The sequence below is a fragment of the Eretmochelys imbricata genome, chromosome 17 (genome assembly GCF_965152235.1).
Source record: "Eretmochelys imbricata isolate rEreImb1 chromosome 17, rEreImb1.hap1, whole genome shotgun sequence".
Lineage (NCBI taxonomy): Eukaryota > Metazoa > Chordata > Testudines > Cheloniidae > Eretmochelys > Eretmochelys imbricata.
The window spans coordinates 2,225,752-2,243,633 of NC_135588.1; the positions used below are offsets into that span (position 1 = coordinate 2,225,752).

At 44.9% G+C, this 17,882-nt stretch overlaps 1 protein-coding gene and 1 long non-coding RNA gene across 3 annotated transcripts in view; both read left to right on the plus strand.

The window, feature by feature from the left end:
* Positions 1 to 5,642, plus strand: part of LOC144276354 (uncharacterized) — a 35,652-nt gene extending 30,010 nt beyond the window's left edge. Inside the window, exon 3 of the long non-coding RNA XR_013348230.1 lies at positions 5,258 to 5,642. This is a non-coding gene — a long non-coding RNA (uncharacterized LOC144276354). The remainder of the gene's footprint in view (positions 1 to 5,257) is intronic.
* A 4,956-nt stretch (positions 5,643 to 10,598) lies between these two features.
* The window catches only part of TAOK1 (TAO kinase 1), a 98,269-nt gene continuing 90,985 nt past the window's right edge, over positions 10,599 to 17,882 (plus strand). For both annotated transcript variants that reach the window (XM_077836586.1, XM_077836588.1), the window contains exon 1: positions 10,599 to 10,655. The gene's annotated coding sequence lies outside the window, so the exon portion shown is untranslated. The remainder of the gene's footprint in view (positions 10,656 to 17,882) is intronic.

The window sequence follows — 17,882 nt, forward strand, 5'->3', positions numbered from 1 at the left end:
TTCATGCTAGTGAAATCGATCAGCCATTGGAGCGTATCTTGTTCAGGACTGTCAGATCAGGTTGGTAGGAACACTTTGTTGGTTGGTTGTTTTGATGCCAACCAGACAATGTGATGGCTAGGATAATATTTTTGTTGTAATATATCTTTTTTTGTAACAGAATGGAACAGAACTGGGGTGGGTCTGCCAGGGACAGTGAACGCACTTGAGACACTGAGATATTACCAGTAACATTGTGTCAGGACCAGAAGTCTTTGGATCCAATGCAGCATGGCATTCAGTGGCCCTTCCTTTCCATGGGGAGCTGTGGGCAGAACGACTACTAAGCATTGTATGATGAAAGTACTTGACTAAGACTGAATAGTCAAGCATTCTTTGTTGCATTCTTTCCACCCCACACTTCAGCAACCTTGTGTTGGGATTTCACATACAGAGGATAATAAACATTATGTAGTGAGAATGTCTGACAAAATGGAGAGAACAGGTTACCTGTCAGTTCATGCAAAGCATCAGCATTTCCTCATAGCAGGGCTTGACAGAGATAGAACATTATAAGCACTAATCTAATCTAATCTATCTATCTATCTCTAGGTCCTTATGCTTCACCCATCATTGCACCTGTTATCTGAGTCCCACTATTAAAGCACTACTGAAATCAGGTTATCACTTGTCTTAAACAGTTATGTAAGACATCAGATTTCCACTCCCACACTGCAGGCATTTTATTAGACAATACAATGGAGCTCATTTTTCAGAAGGAATCTCCCAATATGGACAATTGTCTGCATGGAAAGACACCAGCACATACAGTAACGAAGTACATGCAGCTTGCCCCACAGACAGTAATAATAACAATAAGTCTCCCATCAATTATGCAGACTCAGACAAGTGCACATAATATCCTCTTCTTGCCATTCTCCTGTGTCACCTCTAGAGAGTGCAGTTGTAAAGGAAGAAATAAAAAACTGCCTCACAAACTCCAACTGGTAATCTGTGACTCAGGATATTTAGACAGACAGGAAAGATGTCTGCCTGTTTTCAGCTGTGCCTGGATAGCAGCACTGGGGCACCAGCTTGGGACAGGAGGGCGTTGGAACCCCCATGCATTGTTTAGCAGTATGAAAGAAAACCCTCCTAAGGCACTGAGATCAGGATGTAAGTCATGTAAGTACACTTCATGTGCTAAGTCAAGTTAAATGAGTGAATCAGCAGATCCCCAGTGCGGTTAAAGGTGGGCAGCCCACAGGGTGAGCCTTCCACCTCCTCCCCACCACCACATCATGCCAGTGTACCTCAACCTTGTCTTGGAGGATTACCTCTTGAGGTGAGGGAAGTTCAGTCTCCATAGACTATGCAGTTCTTGGTTTGTCTGCCAAGAATGCCAACAAGTGGACTAGTACATTTTGTCAGTGTTTATGGTGTGTTTTGTATATACATAGACACCCGGCTTGTAGGAACTGGACTGAGATCACCAATTCATTTCACACAGGGCCCACTGAACACCTGACAGCTTTTGGTCACTGCACATCTTCTGGTATTGGAGCCAACGACACAGAGGTGAAAGGCTGCATATCACCCCCATTACCAATTGCTTGAGCACTTCCCAGCTCTTTAAACCTCTGACCTGAGCTCCCAGCCCTGACCCCTGCCTGGAAGAGGCATTACATCTCCACTGTGGAAGGCAATGCTCCCAACCTCCAGAAGAAATGTAGGAGGGGTGAAAAGAATAATACCCCATGACTAAGGGGAAAGGTACAATCAGAAAAAGAAGAGTAGATCTCAGCAGTGCGTGCTGTGCTTCACCCCAGAGGGTAGAAAAGTGACCAGGACTCAGTCAGATCTACAGCGGCTCTTGGCTTTTTTATCTACAGTGAGACTATATTGCACTTCCCCAGCTGATGTCCCTGGGTGCTCCCGAAGTAGCCGTGCAGCCATGGGCTCGCTCTTCTTGCCATGCCCCAGACACAAGTACCTTCCCAAGTGAACGCTCCATAAGAGGCTGCTGCAGTTTGAATGTTTTGGTTGCATGCTGAGGCATTCATATGCCCCTTGCTCAAGCTTCCTGTTCTCCTGGAGACAGGGAGACAGGCACCAGGACTGTTATTGGTAGGCCATCCAGAGCCAATGGGAAGTGAGCATCTTTGAAGGAGGGCTGCAATTGGGAGGCTACTAGGGAATAGACTGTTGCTGCCTATGGATGAAACTGCAAATCTGGCACGGGGAGCACTGCACAGATAGACACCATCTAGATGAAAACGGGAACACACATGCACATCTGTGAAGAGCAGCATTGGTGCTGGACCTGGGGGTGCTGTTGCACCCTGTGGCTTAAAGTGGTTTCCATTATACACAGGGTTTACAGTCTGGTTCAATGGCTCTCAGCACCCCCACTATGCAAACTGTTCCAGCCCCTCTGAAAAGCACTGCTCAGTTCAGGGGCCATTGGTTGCCACTTGTGACCCATGTGTGCTTCCCTTTCAATGGGGCAGTTGGTCCCTGTGGGAGAAAGACAGCCTTTTGCTTTTAGGGTCTAGGCGTCCCTTTTGTGCACATAGCAAAGGAGCCGTATTATGGGCCCCGCTGGGCAGTTTAGGGCACTGGGGATGGAATGCCAAAGCTAGCTCCCTTTAGTCTGAGGACGTCACTGCTGTCTGGTGAGCCACAGGAGCCTCTGGGAAGGTGTGTGAGCTCCTGTGTGTAAACTGCATGTTTGACCCAATGGCAATAGCTGAAGAGAGCGCCATGTGATTATAGCGGTTATTGCCTCTCACCTGATGGCTCATGACCACCCTATTGATCTGAGATGCACAGATACTGTGCCACAAGCTCATTCCCCCTCCTTTCGTCATAGTTTGTCCTTAGTTATGCTCCCCTACCCCCTTCAGCTGCTGTCCCAGAAACCTCCCCTGCCCAAACAGGAAAAACATTGGTGGCAAAGATTTGCTCAGCCAGTGAGGGCTACCTTGAAGGAACCAACACCCTTTCCTTGCACCTATACAATAAGGGGTCTCAAACCTCTATGGCTTGTCCTGCCCTGCTTGGGTCCCCTCTCCTCTAGCCTCTCATATTACTGCTTCAGTAATCACAAATGCTTTCAAATAGATAGGAGGCAAGGGGAGGGAAGTTTACTACTAAGAGATCCTGAGAACATCTGGGACACTGTCCTTTTCAGGGCAGTATCTTGTGAAGACACACAGAGTTGCTACATTCAGTGAGATATTAGTGACGTGCATTCCCACAGTCTCAACTCCCCAGGTCCTTCACTTCTGTCTGGGGTCTCTTCATTCCACTACAGCCCATCTCAGATCAGTGGGTGGTGGAGCCTTCAGCAAGGTCACAGCAAGCACTGACAGGCACTGATGGGTGAGTCATGCTGCAGTAGCCAGGGTTGGTAGCAACAGGTTTGTTGATCAGTATGCAGTCTAACTCCTGATCTGGAGTCTCGTTTAAGAGCAGAGTGCAATGTGTCACAGATTTGTTGTGCAGGACTGTGGAGGAGTAAGGGTCATATTTTCAATACCGGTGCTTGTTTATCTAGAGTGTAGTGAGATCCATCTCCTGGAGGCATGTTTCAAACCACGTGACATTGCATGTTTTCTTCAAAAGGAAAATTAAAATGGGAGCTCCAGATTGGGTTGTTGGGGGGACATGTTCATTGTAGCTCCAGTCTGACAGACCAGGAGCACCACTCGGGGAGTGAAAGTGGGGGCAGAACAGCTGACCTGGATTGAAAACAGAGATGCAGGGGTTAGTGAGGGTACAAGGAGACTTTTCCTCTTTATTACCTAAAGTACCAGTCCACGGGTGTTCAGGGTAAAGTAGGGCTGGGAAGAGTTCTGTACAGAAAAGAGAGGGGAGTTACAGAAGCGCCCTGAGATGTTACTGCAAGTGGCTGTTTTAGCTTCATTGCAATGATGTTCTGTTCAACTTCCAAGGAAGAGTTTCTGTGTCCATGTATTCCTCCTAATGCTCACTTCCTTTCAGAGTGCCACCCTGGCAACTGTTCCTGCTAGTTCTCAGCTAACATAAGCTATCTTACTGACTTGTCTTATAAGGGAAAGAAAACGTCATGGCAACTGGATAACTATAGCAAGTAACATATCCTCCCAGGATCATTGTATTAGACACCTTTGGCCCTTCTCAGCCAAAGGCCTCTTGAGAACAGTTCCTGTCCACCCATCTCATCTGCCTGGTGCCCAGATGTAGGGCAAAGGCTTCTTCTGTGCTGCTTCTTACCATCTGCTTCATCTTTTCTCAGCCATGCTGCAGGGTAAAGTCCTCTCCAGCAATGTTCCTTCCCTGTCCATCCCAGCTGAGCGAATGCCTCTTCAGCACTGACCACAGGTTTGAATGGACACAGATTTGGATGGCCTCTAACCATGCTTGTTCTCAGTCCAAAGTGTTTTCTTTTGTTTTTAAAGATTCAGGTATACCCTGAGCTCTGACTATGTTTATCAGCCACTCGGCTACCTCTAACATCTGGTCTAATTTATCCCAGGGTGACATATACTGTTGGTCTGTATCTGTCATAACACATTGTGAAGGGCCGTGATATGGTATGAGTGGTGCATCCCAGCATACAACTGCCAGCTAGGACATTTATGGCGATCCCAGCAAAACAGTTTACATACAGTGAGAGTGTGGGGCGGGGAGGCCGAACAGCCCTGAGCAGGGGATTACTGTCAGTCAAGGGGCCATGGAAACAGAACTCACCTCTAGAGGAGCAACTGTGTCTGTAAAGTAACACACTTCCCTACTCTGTGTATAGACATGATGGTTCATTGAATCAGCATTGAATGGATCTAAAAATGGTGAATGTTTTACTGGACTTTACTCAGCTATTATCATAGGTTCCATGTAGAAGAATAAATACAATGAAATAGACTGATCACTATGGAGGGTGAGGTGGAGAAAGTCATGCTATATAGAGGTTTACCAGGGGCTGACATGGAGACCAAGTTGGATAAAGTGAGAGAGAAAATCAGGAATACATTGTTTGCTGTTTTTTATGTTATGTTTTTCCTGATTACAGTCTTTGAACCACAGAGTGCTCAAAAAAGGCCCTGATCGTGCATTCTGATCCACAGCAGACCCATGCAAGTCTCCACACAGGGGCAGGAGTCCACTTGCATGGGTCAGCTTGCAAGATCAGGACCTAAGAATCACCTCAGGGAGAAATCCAATCAGCATATATATCGTAATCTATATGGGCAGAGACATCTCTGAGAAACTACAAGCCAGTGTCTTTCTCCCATAGAGAGAGTTGGAGACAATGCTCAAGTATCACCGAGGCCTGGTCTACACTACAAAGTTAGGTCGACAGAAGCTGCCTTGCATCAACTTCATTGTGCATGTGTCTACACTTAAATTTGTCTCCTATGGATGTAAGCACCCCGTTACAGTGAGTAACACCACCTCCCTGAGCAGTGTTGAGCCACGGTCGATGGACTGTTGTAGATAGAGTGCGAGTGTAAATACTGCATTACTTGTGTTGACCCTAACTGTCCTCTATCAGCTGTCCCACAATGCCTGGCACTGACTGCTCTGGTCACAATTGTGAACTGCACTGCTTAAGGTAACAGAGACTGGAGACTGGAACAGAGACGGTGTGCTGGATAGTGGCAGGTTGCACACGGGGATGCCTACCCACGGTGCACCGTCCTGTGCATTGGTACGCACTCCTAGTGAGCACGCAGAGTGTTGACACAAGGAGCAGCCCCTAAAACAGTGTGTGTGTCATATGGGAAAAATACAGAATTGGCAAGAACCAACATTTAGTTTGGCAAATTTTGAAAATATTTCCAAAAACAAACCTGTGAAGAGCTCTCGCAAAGCAACACACTTTTCTGCTGAGATCCTGATTGATCCGGCTGCCACAGGCTACAATGGCACATTGGCTGATTCACAATTACACAAGAACAGAGCAGTCACTCTGGAAGGGAAAGGTGTTGAATCATACTGTCCACCTCTTTCCCAGTTTTGTTTAGTAATGTTCAGTAAACCTAGTGGTTACAACAGGGAACAGGAAGACAGGAAGCCTGGATTCAACTCATCCCTCAGACACTGACTTACTGTGTGACCCTGTGTAAGCCATTTTCCCTCTCTGTGCCTCAGTTTCCCTCCTTGTGACATGGATAATAATACCTTCCTGTCTCACAGAGCAGTCATGAGGCTTAACTAATTTTTGTAATTATTGTGTGTGAGACAAACTCATGGGACGAAAGGCACAAGGGAAAGGTAAAGTGTTATTACTGGTGTGGCTAATGCAGGAAGTATATGTGTAATGGGTCAAGTGTCACTTCATTTCTTGGAATTACCACATACCTGATTGACACAGGGATACGGTCTGACACGATGCCTTTATTCCAGCTGATAAACATGTGGCATGGCAGTTATACTCACGTATTTTGCTCTTGTTTATACAAAAGAGATGACAAGCCAGTTCACTTTGACCAGAACACGTTTTTCCTGTATAACCTTGTAACCTGTAATTAGAGCCTCAGCTGAACTGTGGAGAACGATGGCAGGTTTCATGGGCTAGTAAAAGCCAAACAATTCCTGATTCTCTTGCATTTCACAGTTGGTCCTGGCTAAGCAAACAAAAGTACCCACCTCCAGCATTGCTGTTATTAACAGATAATGAACAAGGGGTGAAAGTTAGTTTTTAATCAATATACAGTAAATGAGAGAATAAAGTTTAAAATGTCAGTCCCCTGACAGGATTTGAAGCAGCACTTATTGGCTAATGGTTTATACCCTTTGCTCTGTGTGCTGGTTTTTATGCTGATCATTTCCCTAAAAAAATCAGTAAAAGTGGCAGGTCATAACAGCAATTTATAATAGCCAAGTTTCTTTGATTCATGCTTTTGGATTTATTTTAGGGTTGGTATTTCTCTAATTTGTTACAAAGGGCCAGACTGAGCTAGTACCTGGATGGGAGGTCTCCCAGGAAGAGCTAGATTGAGCAGTCTGAGATGCTGTGCCCCTAGCAGCCAGCACTCAATCTAATCTTAATTTTACCTCTACGGAAAGTATTTATAGAACACCCATTACTATGGAATGTAGGCCCTTTTCTCCCGAGTCAGTTCCCCTCTGTGGTACACTAGGGGGGGATGTACTGCTGGAGGGGCTGTCTTTGTTCTGAGACATAAAACCAAATCCTCACTGTAGTCTGAAGTCACTAAATAACCTATGGTAGGTTTCAGAGTGGCAGCCGTGTTAGTCTGTATTCGCAAAAAGAAAAGGAGTACTTGTGGCACCTTAGAGACTAACCAGTTTATTTGAGCATAAGCATCCGATGAAGTGAGCTGTAGCTCACGAAAGCTTATGCTCAGATAAGTTGGTTAGTCTCTAAGGTGCCACAAGTCCTCCTGTTCTTTTTGTAAATAACCTGTGGTACTGCTACAGAAGTAGGGGTGTTAACACCAATGTCCTGGCCAAATTTCCACTTCAGGTCATTATAATGTGTCTTGAATAAATTCCTGCTACCCTTTCCCTGGAACACGGTATTCCTGTCCTAAACAATTGTGTAGTGCTGATGTGTGTTCTTAATGGCCTTGACTATACTAGAAAAGTTACACTAGTGTAACTAAATTGATTTTAAATTGATCTAGTTAAACTAGCACAAGTCGTTAATGTAGGCAAACAAACTGGTTTAAAGAAAAGGAGGACTTGTGGCACCTTAGAGACTAACCAATTTATTTGAGCATAAGCTTTCGTGAGCTACAGCTCACTTCATCGGATGCATACTGTGGAAAGTATAGAAGATCTTTTTATACACACAAAGCTTATGCTCAAATAAATTGGTTAGTCTCTAAGGTGCCACAAGTCCTCCTTTTCTTTTTGCGAATACAGACTAACACGGCTGTTACTCTGAAACTGGTTTAACTCTTTCTTTCAGATTAGCTTGCATCAGTAAATTACCAAATTAAACTAAACCAGTGTAACCTCGTGGATGCCTGACAGGACCATCTGAAAGGGTAGCACAAGCAAATACAGGCAGCAAGAGGAAGCCTAACAGGGCTTGAACAAAAGGGGACTAAGTGTACATTTATTTCTAGAAAGTCACAGTTTGTAATGACTTTTGTGTCCACAGGTTATGCTGTGGTTTATTACATGCCATGACCTGTTAAAGCAGCCACAGAAGATCCTTATCAGCTGCACCAAATGAGAATTTGGCCCTCTTTGTTATGAATTTTAAAGGCAATGCAGTCTGCAGGAACAAGCACCAGGCTGGAAGTCAGGAGATCCTGATTTCTAATCCTGACTCAATGTGGCCATGTGCAAATCACTTCCCCGTACTGTCTCAGTTTCCTCATTGGTGAAATGTGCATAGTAATACCTACCTCCTAGGGATGTTGTGAGAATTAGTTAGTTAAAACCCATACAGTGCCTTGAACAGATAACGCTCTGCACAAATGCTAAATATTTCTATTGTAACACTTGCAATAAGAGCATTTATCATTTCTAAGTTGTTTTTAACATTCCAAAAACATACCCTCCTATGCTCATAATGTTTTAGGAGACTGGGCAATATAAGAAACAAAATCCGTGCTTTAGATCTGGCTGCTTGTGATGTGGATGGCTTTGCTTTTGTGTCAGGTGATGTGCTACAAACATCTTTGGCAGATGTGTGACATCCAAACTTTCTGGAATGGCTGCCAGCTTCAAGGCTGGGTTGATCAAATTAATCTTCAGTTTGCCTATCCCAACGCTTCTAACAACATATGCTGGGGATGATGCAGTGATGACAGTAACCAAGGTTTGATAGTCATCTATATATGCCTTGATTTTCCTGATGGGAATCAAAGACTATGGTGTGAGACTCTCACATAGTATAGGTCAGTGTAACTCTGGAGCTGTGCTGATTTGCACCAGCTGAAGATCTTGCCCATTAACTCCAGATACCCACTATTCCTATCCCCCCCTCCCGTGTTTTTACTCAGGGTTAAATACTACCTGATAAAAATATAGATGTTGCCTCCTTGAGCACTCTAAATATTTAATTTGGGAACCAACGTGTACCATGCCAGCATATTCCTGATTATTGCTGTTACCTGATGGCTATCAAGAAAGGCCTCGGAAACGCAGGTAATTAGGTGTTATCCTCAGTGCCTGTTGGACAGTGTCCCCTGCTGGGGTTTCAAGTACAAGTTAGTTTACAGGGAGTCTCACAGGAAATTGTGGTTTTGTTTTGTTTTCCTTTTTTTTAGCATTATCAACAATGTTTGGTTTGCAACAAATTCCTATTTCGTAGCCAAGGCGCCTCAAACTGTCTTTATGCTATTGGTTAATATGTATTGAGCACTTTACAAACTATAGGGGACACAGTCATCTCACATGACTCAAGATTTAGATTTGGTAAAAAACAAACGTTTCCAAACCCAAAGTCCAATAGAACTGTTTCCATTAATTTGCCATTGAAGTGTCAGTGTAAATATCGGTTTTCAAACCTTCCCCTAAAACTTGCCCCCATGACTCTGAAAGGGAAATAGACTATAAACACAAATGAAACTGACTTCAGTGATTTCCATTGCTCATTCTGAGAGAGAGAAACAGAGCAATTAAACAGCATGCATGGGGAAAAGTGAGATGTTTAAATTCCTCTGGTATTAGTCTATAGGAAAAGAAATGCATGTCTCTACAATATGATTTTTAATTAATCCTCACAGAGCACCAATGTGAGATAAGTATTACCCTCCCATTTTACAGATGGGGAAACTGAGGCAGAGACATCCAGTGACCTACCCAAGTTCACAAAGGCATAATTATTAGAGGCAGGATTAGAACTCAGGAGTTCATGTGCTCAGGCCACTTAGCCTCTGCCTCTCCCTCTCCTCTCAGCTAGACCCAGGGCAGTGGCTATTCTGCAATAGCCCAGACTTGGCCAGGGGAGCTGGGGCTCACGATTTTTTGCTCTCACCTGGGCAGCACCCAGAAAAAGGCAGGTCAGTGTCACATCTACACCTGTCTCCATAGGACCCCGCCTCTTCTCCGTGCCCACACCCTGAGCCCCACATGGGACTCTACCCACTCTACCCTCCTGCCCCCCCAATCCCTCCAGGGGCCCCCCACCCACTTTCCCCTCATGCCTCCTCCCCCCCTTGGGACCCCGCCCACATCCCCCCTCTCCCCCTGCACCCCCAAGGGACCCCCGAGTCCCCCCTCTCCTCACCCCGCCCCCTCTCCCCCCCAGGACCCTTCCTGCCCACTCTCCCCACACATCCCCTCTCCCCCCCATGCCCCCAAGGGACCCCCGAGTCCCCCCTCCCCACACACCCCCTCTCCTCACCCTGCCCCCGCTCCCCCCGCCGGACCCCACCCGCCCGGAGCCGCTCCCCTCCCGCGGCCGGGAGGCGGGGGGGCGGCGAAGTCTCGCGAGAGGCGGGCGGGGGCCGCTGGCTGCGGGCGGCGCGGAGCGGAGCGGCGGACGCGGAGCAGCCGGAGCCCGGGAGAGGCGCTGAGGGAGGCGGCACCGAGCCCGGCCCGGCGACCCGCTCCGCACCGGGGGCACGGCCGGCCCCGCCCCGCGCTCGCTGCGGCCCGGCCCGGGGCTCCCGAGCAGGCGGGGCCCAGGCGGCCTCGGCTCCCCGACCCCTGCCATCTTAGCGGCCGAGCCCGGCCCCGGCCCGGGCCGCCTGCCGAGCCGACGGAGGGTAAGGGCCGGGGGCGCCTGGCGCCGTCGCTGCCGGCGGGGGGGCGGCGCGGGGGGCGGGGGGGCGCGGCGCGGGGGGCAGGTGCCCCCCCCCGCCAGCGGGAGCAGCGTCCCCGGCCCCCCCGCGCGCCACTGCAGTGCTGCGGCAGGCCAGGCCCGGCCCGGCCCGGCCCGGGGGGCGGGAATGGCGGTTCCTCCTTTCCCTCCGCACGGCCCCGGCCGACCGCCTCCGCACGGCCCCCGCCGCCGCCGGAGACAGGGCTGCGGCCCCGAGGGCGGCCCCGGGCTGCGAGCCGGCGGGAGGTGGCCGCTGGTTTCCTTTGCGCTAGATGGTTTCGTGGCTGTGGGGGAGCGTGTGGTAAACGCGAATCAGCCCTTGTCGGCGTCTCCCTCCCTCCTTCCCCTCCTGGCGTGAGGGGCAACGAGTCTTTCCTCGGTACAGTCAGGTGCTTTGTTTGTTTGTTGAAATAGCTCTTTTATTCCATCCTGCAGACTTGCTCCTCCCGGAGTGGTGAGTTTTTAGTGTAAATACCGTTTTGCTCAGTGCAGATGCGGGATTTAGGCGAAAGTGACCTATATAAAGACCTCTTCTTGCTTCCCTTCAGCTGTGTCTGTGCTTAGTGACCGTGCCCGCCTGTAAAATAACATTTTTCAAACATTTCAATCTGTCAAATCAAAATATCTAATTGGATTTAGATTTCTGAAACCTCTGTGTCAGTGTCGCTTTTGGTTCTTGCAGCAGTTATTTACAGATGTCTTCTAACCTGATTTGCTGCAAACGTTGTTGGAAATGTTAGGGTTCAACCTTATAACAGTAAAAAAATACCGTAGGTTCATTGCATATTACAGGCACTCCGACAGCACGGTGGTGGGTGCGGTACAAGAAATGGAAAAGAACAGAGTTAGAATTATGTTGTCAAGTGTCAAGATTTAAATACCTTACTGAATATGAAAAAAATACGATTAGGTTTGAGACCCTTATTCTGTTTGTTTTCCCAGCAGAGAGCTAGTATTTATTGTGCTTGTACCTCCTGTTTATCATGGCCTGGAGTATTTCATTAGGTGGCATTTTAGTGAATGAGTTGGTTAAATAGCAGTTGCTTTAACTAGTTGAACCAATTGTGACCGTCATCTTTGATGACCACATTTCTAGCGTCTTTATAGCAATTTCTCCATAAAGGCCAGATGAGTGAGATGTTACCTTCAGGTCTAAATTTCATTGATTGGTTAGTGTTAATGCTATTTATAGTGAATCTGTCACATTCTCCTTGTTTTATGTATTTGCATAAAGGTGGTTGTTGTGGAATGTTTAAAAAGAAATGTTTCAAAATGCCATTTCTAATGTGCGGTAGTACATCTTGTTGAATACTCTAGTTCAGAGGCTAAAATGTCTGAAGAATAGCTCTAGTGTGTAGTACATTGTAATAGTGAAGACAATATCAAAGCAATGAAAAATCAGGATATATTTTAGTACTGGGGATGTGGATTTGTTTTTACATAGTTCATGACTACAGACTAACCCATCCTATTGCTATATATGTGATTTCAAATATTTCTCTCAAAACAAATTTGAGGTTGCATCTTGATTCCAGTTGTTCCTGTTCACTATTTTGTAACTTTTGTTGTTTTGTAGCTTTTGTTACTTATGTCCAAGGACAAAATAACTAACAACTGATTTGAGCCTTCATGTTAGATTGTTCACAACATTGTCCTAGTTTATGCTAGTGTGTTTGCCCCTGGTTTTAGAACTCTTCTTCTTGGTATGTATTGCAACAAAAATGGAGATACATTTGAATCCTAACTTGACATCTGAACTCGAGAGAGTGAATTTTTCTTTTGTGTTGTGGCTGTCTCAGTAAGGAGAAATTAATTCTGAAAGTTTTGTTTAAATATATGTAGCTTGTTGGTTAAAATAAGAGTCTAAAGTGAAGTGCCTATAGACAGGTCATTATCCGAGAAGCTAAAATTAAATGGCACATGTCGAGGGCCAGATGTTGGGGTCAGAATTATGTATGCCTACAATTATTTAAATCCTAAACTGAACTATTGAAGTAGTGTACCTCACGTCACACCCTCCCTTTAAATTCCATCGTAAGCTAACTTTTAAAGAATTTCCTTTAAAAGTTATTTACTCTCTTGTACCCATTTATATAACTTTCATCTTTGCCTTTGCTATAATTCCCCAGTGTTTGTTACTGGAATAAAATGTTTTAAACAGAAGTTGTAAGACACCACTAACTTTTTGGAATTAATGAGATTATTCAAAGAGAGACAATCAAATATCACACTGCTGATTACAGTTTTGTAATGTAAGGTCATTTGCCAAATGTCTCCTAATACTGCATTTCCTGTAATCTATATTTTCAGTGAACAGTAGATAAGGTAAGGAATTTGTTTTAAAGATTATACAGATAGATCATTGCTGTATAGTAAGATTAGTTTCACGATTGACAAAATGTGTGTAGTCTGCATGCATGCATGCCCTTGTTTGTTTGATTACTTGCTAATTGCAGTCTATTTTTTTTCTACCTCTAAAGCTTCATGTTGTAGTGACTCTTTTTTCCTCTGAAAGGTCTAGTGTCACTCTATCCGCTGCAAGCAGACCATTGCTCCTAAGCCAACCAAATGGACAGTACAGTTCACTTGGAGAATATTTCTGTTTTGTGTTTAGCAAACAGTGGAAACCAGTTATTTTATTAAAGAAAAATGGACATTTGGATAGATTTGTATCAAACTTTACAAAGACCTGTGGAGAGACAATGGCAAATGTCATATTTTTTTTTCTTGAAACGTATGTTGATGGCCAGTCAAGTTGTACTTAAACATATAGAAAAAAATTGTCTATTTTAGAATCACATAGGCGTGTATATTGGTACATTCAGGCCCATATTAGAAGCTAAGGATCTTTGTTCAGCTATTTAAGATAGAATATTATGGTTCATGATCCCATCCCCCAAAATATAAGGGCTAGGTCTAGCCTCATATTTCATAGAGCAGTATGTTATTAAGCTCCATGATATTGTCTCCATGGCTCCATAAGACTACCCTCGCAAAGCGGGGAACCCATCTTTAACTCTAGACTTGTTCTTTCATTTCACAAGCCTGCAAGCTCCTGTCTGTACTAGAAAAATCCTCTATTGGTGACATCAGACTTCAGTTACAAATAACTCATGGCCTCAGTCAACCATGGTTGAGAATGGCTTACCTGCAAGTATATTCAGAGCCATTTTAATACCTATTATGGGTATTGAAAATGGATTGGCACTGTCTACACTAGTGACCAAATTATTCTCACTCCTGAATTGACTTGGTGTAGGGAGAACTCCTGGTGGATACAATTTGTCACCTACTGGTTATTTGCTGCCAGGTTTAAGAGACTGAAAAGATAACTGAGTAGAAAGGGGTGCTTTAAAGCACTACTTTCAAAGTTTGTAGAAGGAGTTTTTTTAAAAGAGTGCACATTCTCCATTGTGATTTTAAGAGGAGGAGAGACTGGGAAACAAAATGGAAAAATCCCAAGGATAAAAGGGCATAGAACCACTAACCTCCTCCTGCTCAGGCAAAGTGGCGGGGAAGTTATGTTTTGAAGGGCTAGTAAGCAAAAACAGTTCACCCTGTGAAAATCTGTTTGGAGTATCAGGACATAGAATTTGAGTTCAAGTGCATTTTTTAGGAAAAAAGTGTACAACACTGAGGGAAAGAGTGTAGATCTGTTTAATCACCATTTTAAACAGCTATATGATATTCTCCTTATTTATGTACTGACATACAGTTCAGAGCACATTAACACACAGAGGAAGATGCTGTCCCTGTCTCAAGGTGCTTATAGTCTGTCTAAGCAACTCAACATGTTGGGTGACCCTAAGGAGGTTTCCTAGATCATCTTTGGGGGGGGAGGGGAATTGATAATCAGTAGCTGAAAGGATGAGTTTATTGCAATGGGATTGCAGTTAAAGGCTTCTTGTAGTAATTTATCAGATTTGAAACAGTTATTTGTTGTGGGAGTTCCTGAGGAATCTGAGTTTCATAATTCCTGGTTTCTTTGCCAGAAGAAGTGACATCACTACCACTGTAAAAGTAGTTTGAAAATGGCCTAGTCTGTGGTTGTTTTCGTCTACACACAAACCACTGCAGCATCTCACTAAAATTGCTTGAAAAAATGATTTAAACTGGTGTAAATTCCTGTGTGGGCACACTTAAATAGATTTACACTTGTATTGCTTTCGCTTTTTGCCACTGATTTAATTATCTTTAACTTATATGGATTTAAAATCAAATTTATGTAAACCAGTACAATTTATTGTCTAGATAGGAAGTTAGATTTCCAGTGTTCAAACATGTTGGCGTTTAGAGGAAGGATGGTTAGGTTTGGTTTCTAAAACAGAAAAAAAGCACTCTTAGTCCAGAATAGAGCATCCACACATAGTTATTCTGAAATTCTTGTTCCACTTTCAATTTACATCCTTCCTTAGGCCTGGTCTACACTAGAATCTTACATCAGTATAGCTATATCTCTCAGCGGTGTGAAAAATCCATAACTTTTGAGATGTAGCTATACTGACTTAAACCCCTGTGTAGACAGTGCTAGATTGACTAACAGAAGAATTTGTCTATCCACCTAGCTACTGCTTCTCGGGGGGTGGATTACCTTGACTGATGGGAGAAACCCTCCCATTGGAGTAGGCAGTGTCTACACTGAAGCACTACAGCGGTGGAGTTATAATGTTTTAAGAGTGATGCATACCCTTAATCTGGAAGAATTTTCATGTATAGAAAACCCCTAAAATAGATAGATGGGCTCAACTCGTCACTGAAAGTGACGCTTTATTAATGTGAATGGGCAATAGTTTCTGACTTTTCCTCTGGTATTGTTTGGCTGTAGGCAGTTTTTTCGGGATTGGGTTAATGGGGCATCAGCACATAATTTTAGATGGTGAACGCTATCTTCTACAAGAGAAAAAACTAGAAACTGAATTGTATTTTACTTTTTAAAATAAAATGGAAGTTTAGATTCTGAGGAAAGAAGCAAAAATCAAAAAGGTCTAAAGTTATGACACTTGCAGTTTTTCTATGGCTGTTACTTTGCACTGACACTGGCTATAACTATCTGCAGCCATGAAGATATTTTTGTTATAGTAAGGCATAATAAGGCATAAGATTAAACTCGATAAGTTTATGGAGGAGATGGTATGATGGGATAACATGGTTTTGGTAATTAAATATTCATGGTAAATAGGCCCAATGGCCTGTGATGGGTTTTAGATGGGGTAAGATCCAAGTTACCTGGGAAAGAATTTTCTGTAGTATCTGGCTGATGAATCTTGCCCATATGCTCAGGGTTTAGCTGATCGCCATATTTGGGGTCGGGAAGGAATTTTCCTCCAGGGCAGATTGGAAGAGGCCCTGGAGGTTTTTCGCCTTCCTCTGTAGCATGGGGCACGGGTCACTTGCTGGAGGATTCTCTGCTCCTTGAGGTCTTTAAACTACAATTTGAGGACTTCAATAGCACAGATATAGGTGTGAGGGTTTTTTTGTAGGAGTGGTGGGTGAAATTCTGTGGCCTGCGTTGTGCAGGAGGTCAGACTAGATGATCATAATGGTCCCTTCTGACCTAAATATCTATGAATCTATGAATCTATAATGTGCAGGGTGACATGTTCCCCCCCCCCCATCCCCTTCACAGGTCTATAAAACATCTACACTTGAAGAACATATGAGATAAGTTAAATCTTATTTTAAGGTAGTTTTCTAGTGGTATGCCTGTGAATAGGTTTTGTGAATTTAATTTCGCTTTAGCTGTACATCTGTGATGTTAAACCACATTTAAAAATTCTTCTGGCTGTCTTATATGGATTCGAGAGTTTACCTACAGTTCAGTTTGAGACTGAACATCAATGTGTGTTACACTCAAAGCCCTTCATATTGGGTTTTTACTTCGTTTAAAAATTACTGGGAATTTCAGTGTTGATTCTAAAATTTTAAAAATGGGTGAAAATGAGTGACAAAAATGAAAGGTGGGAATGGGGGATGCCCAATACTCATGTAGGCTGGCGGAAGGGTGCCCGGTACACATGGGAGTGGGGAGGGGTGCAGCAGGTGGTGGGGACCAAAGGGTGCCTGGTAATTACGATGGTGCAGTTGAGGAAACCTTCCGCTCCCTGTGGGCCTGTTGTTGCAGCGGTCAGGTAGTCTCAACTGCCTGGCTCCCTGCCTATCTTGCTCCCCCATTGCAGAGCAGCAGTTACCAACGTGAAGTTACCCTCCTCTGTGCAGGCGTGCTGTATCGTCCAGCAGAGACTCTATGAGGGGGCAGCTGAGCCACCATCTACCCTTCTGGACTGGGGAACCAGGCCTGGGGAGTTCCGTACTTCAAAATCCAGTTGAAAATTGGGAAAACCTGAAAAATGGCTTTTTTTAAACTTGGGAATTTTGGGGGAAAATTGGGAAAAACCAAAGTGCTTTAGTTATACCATAATTCTTAGAGCACCACCTCAGTGAGTAAAGTAGTCTTCAGCCTCTCCCTTACCTCAGCTACATTAAAAAACCCCTGCCTTTAGTAGCTTGCCTCCGTTGGCCGAGCATCAGAAGGCACAACTCTCTCAAGGGGCAGATGGGCCGCTGGGACCAGCCCACCTCTTTCTGCTGCTGAATCAGCCTTTCCACTCTTCCTTGTTGGTTCCTATAACATTTCTTGCCCACTCCCCAGCCTGGTCTCCTGAGATTACCCACCCTAACTCCTGTTGGTTGCAGACTTGAAGGGATTGGGAACCAGCAGCATGGGAAAGTGGAGCACATGATGAGGGTGAAAAGAAGAAGGGCTGGGGTCTTGCAGCAGGGAAGTAGTTTAGATAGGTTCTTCTCAGCATCCGTAAACCCTTCTTCCCTGGCGTAGTGCCACTCCATGGCAACAGCAAACCATGGACTGTTAGCCTACTCGGCAAGAGTTAAATTGCATTAGAGCTCCTTTCAGGGATCTCCCATTTACACAGTATTAGGCATGTTGGCTTATCACTGTTTTCCCTCCCCTTTCTCAGAATATAATGCTGATCTCTCTCTCCAGTCCTCTCTTAATTGTTGACTATTCCGCCCTCAAGCCCAAGAGAGCAGGAGGAAGGTTATTTGTGGAGTTTGTCCTAATGCTGCTTCACAGACAGGCCACTGGAGTACAGTGAGAGGTGTGGAGTACAGTGAGAGGTGCGGTATCTCTTCCCCTGGGAAACCAGACTTT